The sequence below is a fragment of the Rhagoletis zephyria genome, unplaced genomic scaffold (genome assembly GCF_001687245.7).
Source record: "Rhagoletis zephyria isolate East Lansing unplaced genomic scaffold, Rhagoletis_zephyria_1.1 Rzeph_scaffold_00705, whole genome shotgun sequence".
In the NCBI taxonomy this organism is placed as follows: domain Eukaryota; kingdom Metazoa; phylum Arthropoda; class Insecta; order Diptera; family Tephritidae; genus Rhagoletis; species Rhagoletis zephyria.
In genome coordinates this window covers 50,476-54,453 of record NW_016157789.1, presented here as the reverse complement: position 1 = coordinate 54,453, position 3,978 = coordinate 50,476, and the positions used below count along the sequence as shown (strand labels likewise).

General features: G+C 35.6%; 1 long non-coding RNA gene across 1 annotated transcript; it reads left to right on the top strand.

Annotated features, from left to right (window-relative positions):
- Positions 1 to 1,119: 1,119 nt before the first annotated feature.
- Positions 1,120 to 2,296, top strand: LOC108361152 (uncharacterized). Its single transcript, XR_001847240.1, has 3 exons — positions 1,120 to 1,211; positions 1,269 to 1,505; positions 1,579 to 2,296. It is a non-coding gene; the product is annotated as an uncharacterized LOC108361152 (long non-coding RNA).
- The last annotated feature ends 1,682 nt before the right edge of the window (positions 2,297 to 3,978 follow it).

Sequence of the window (3,978 nt, the reverse complement as noted above, 5' to 3'; positions counted from 1 at the left end):
ACCCGCGTTGCGACCTAAGAAGATATATTGTGCTAAATCCTAATTGTAATCGCTCCAATATTAGGCTATTTAAAAAGCTCAGCACTTTTGATGAAACCATGTTCCAAATTTTAAATGGAGAAGACAATCCTTCCCCATGGTGCATCAATATACTATTTATGCTTCGTGGACAGGCACATAGAATATACTCTGGGGCTTCCTTCAACGGCCCACAAAACCTACAGTCAGTCTCTAAAGAAAGACCCTTTAATTCAATCGGTACGTTAACTTGCAGTGTGCTGTCAGATAACCAGTAAGAGTTTTAAGTTCAAGGTATCTTTCGGAGTTCCTCCTGAAAAGTTATGAATCTCTTTGATTGTCTTATTCCCTTCGACTTCCGCCAGTGTGCAGCAATTCCCAGCCAGCTCCTAAGTAGGTCTGCAGTGTATTCTTTAGATGTACCGCAAAAAGGCTTGGAACTATGCAAACGCATTTGGGCTCCACTCTTTGCAAGACAGTCAGTCCTTTCGTTGCCTTCAAACCCTTCATGTCCCTGAACCCTCCACAGCGGTGGGCTATTGTGGGCTCCCAGGTGATTCAAGAGTTCATAAGCCTTGATGCCGTTTTAAAAGACTCTAAGGCTTCTAACGCTGCATGAATATCTGACATAATATTTATTCTGGCCTCATTTGCCTTCTGCGATAAAATTCGAGAACACAGACTTCGATTGCGAAGGCCTCCGCCCAGAATATGGTTGGGTAAAAGCCCATTGGCAGACTTTCCTGGAATCTTGGACCAAGTACGCCATAAAGTATATATGGCAATAATAAGGGTATACGTTTGCACTGAGGAATCGTGTTTGCGGCCGCCGTTATACGAACGCACCGGTGAAATATTCATGTAAAAAAAAATTGCTAAAATGTTTACAGATACATATTTTCTATTTTTCTTAAATAACTATTACTCGTAGTCCCGAAACCTACCAAAATCCAATCAAGCCTACCAACCTACCAAATGGAAAAACCTACCAGTTTTGGTAGGAAAAGCCCATGTTTGTCAACACAGGCTGCTATTCCACTAAAAAGTATGCTACGTACACATATCTTTTAAACTACAAATATGTAGTTGCGTTCCAGATGCTTCACGACTTCTAGGTTTTACAGGATTTGGAGGAAAAGCTGTTTTCGCCATTAATAAACTTTATGGAAGCTGGCCACCTGGAACAGATTCCTGTAAAAACCTGCAAATCGTGAAGTATTTGGAACGCAACTTTTTTATATATTTTATAGTATATAGTTAAGTCAAACTGAAGAGTGGAGTCATCCGAGGCGAGCGATAATTGCCAATCAATTTGCGAGACTATCAATTGAGTTAACTGACATTGTGGTACATACATTGCTACATTCTAATGGAATTAATTCGACGATGTTGAGGTGAGCGAAAATGCACATTACAGCTTGTTCAGCATGTACCTGGGCTTGGGTACAAAGGAAAAGCAGCAGTCGTGAGGATTTAATACCATTATCGTTAGTGAAACGCTGTGATAGTATTTAATTTTTCTTAAATTTCCATCTTTTATTTCTTTTCATTCATTTGCAGTTTCATTAAGAAGCTTATAGAGGACAGAGCTGTTGGTGAGGAAGGTGTCGAGTTACTGCAGTACTGCAACTGGGAAAATCCACATTTCGCACGTGCCCCACTAACCGAACCATGAGAAAATTAGATTATGATATAACGACGACGAAAATTGGTACCAGTAAAAGATTATGAATGCTCCGTTTTGTATGTGAAATTTGAGTATGTAATGAAATCTGTGTTCGTATGGAATATTAGGTTATGCCAAAGGTTGGCTTTAGTATAATGCGGCATTCCGGCATACCGTTGCAAATAACTCACTGGCGCCGAGCCGTTGAAGAAACGTGAAAGAAATGGTTCCGATACTAGAAAGTCAATATTCTTGTTAAGGGTCATCGAAAAATTCCTTGTGTTGTAAATAATAAAGGGAATGCCAGATTATACTAAAGCCAGTTTCCCGACATAAACTAATATTCCATACAAACACAGAAATATAAATGTATCTAAACCTGAATAACTCAAATCAAATTGGATTGCATTTGCATAATATACCTAATATTGGAATCTGTTTTGATCGTAAAAATACAACTTGCAATCATTTAGATTATAGTTTTGAAAGAAATTGATTGCAATCGTAAATTGTATCAAAATTGTTAATAGCAATCTGCCTTAAATTTATGTTCCCCATGTAACGGATATAAAATACGTTAAATCCGCACTATCTGCATTAACAAAAAATATAAATTCGCTGATTTAAAATAAAACAATTCATATTTATGTTCTAATAAGAATTGTTTCTTTATTGAAAGTATTTAATACTAATATAATGTAGTGGGTAATGTTTAAAAATGAATTCGCAATATGTCCGCAGCTCAGGTTGATTTGAAGAAATCCGTTTAAATTTTTCGAATTACATCTACTTGAATATATGATAGGCAGGGTTGCATACAAATGGTAGTTCCATAAATATTTAAATTATGTTAGTTCATTCAATATTTACATCTGGGCCAATAAATAATAACAAATATAGCCGCAAAACTAAGTTTCGATTAAAACGAGTTTTTATAACCCCCCATAAAATTCCGATTAATTTTAAATACGAAAATAACGATATTTTTTCATGGAGAAGTAATTTTTTTCATATACCTTGTTTATACCTACACAAGAACCGCATTAACAAAAAACCGATTGGACTCAACATATACCTTGTTTATACCAACACCAGTTCGATGTGATTCAAAACGGAAGCATACCAACTTTCAATACGCTCAGAAATTCAAAAGTGCATTGACTCGAATTTGTTTTCAAATCGCTTAGAAACAGGTATAAACAAATCACTCATTTGACGCGAAGTGAAAAAAGGCTGGTTTTCTTTATACGGCCCGTTTTAAATCTGAATTATTATTATAACAAATTTGAATTTTTTCAGCTTCCATTTTGGTCCACCGCGCAAATTAATTCTTTAAGGAATATCGCATAAAAATAACAATTTTGTTTACTTTTGAATACGGTTTCAGCAAGTGCGCTATAACGACACAGGTATAAATGGTTGAAAGAAATATGTGTTGAGTCAAATCAGCTTTTTGTTAATGCGGTTCTTGCGTAGGTATAAACAAGGTAATATATTTCTTTACAGTATTTATACCCCTGTCTTTATAGCGCACTCGATAAAGTCTTATTCAAAAGTAAACAAAATCTGGTATTTTTAAACGACATTTTTTTTAAATAAATAATTTGCGCGGTTGACCGAAATGGTAACAAACAATAATTGTAATTTATTATAACAACTAGGTTATACCCGCGGGTTTCACCCCGCGCTTTTATGCAAATAAGAAAAATAATTTAATAATGTTAGATTTTATTTCTGTGCCCATTTCGTTATAGCTCGTTGTTTTTTAAGCGAGTTAAGGTATTTAGGCCGTTTAAAACTATGAAATTATAAAATCTCGTCTGCGCGCTAGGCATACGAAAGATATCAATCCCTCTAAGTTTACCTTAAAATGGTTCCAGGTATACGACGCGTAAACATGTAACCTTCTTGGAAGTGCCACGGCGGGTTCTAATATTTCCAACTCAAATTTAGTAACCTGGCCTTGATAAAATACCACTTCTCATTACTGTAGCAAATGCCTCAAGAGAGCTTTAGATTATAAGGCCGAACCCGGCTCTCCCTTTTCCATTAAATAAAATTTTTCTATCTATAAAATAAACCTCCATAACAAATTTAAAATACTTCCAAAGATTTTCTATCCTTGCAGAGATATGCATTAAGAAATGTTTAGTATGTATGGGAGGAGACATGCCTCCTTTTTAAATAACTCACATTTTTTCCATGAGCAAGTGAAACATTTTGTATACACAACTCCATACCAAGTTCCAGTATTCTTCCACAAACACTTCCAGGTATATGTGGCAAGAAAAAGT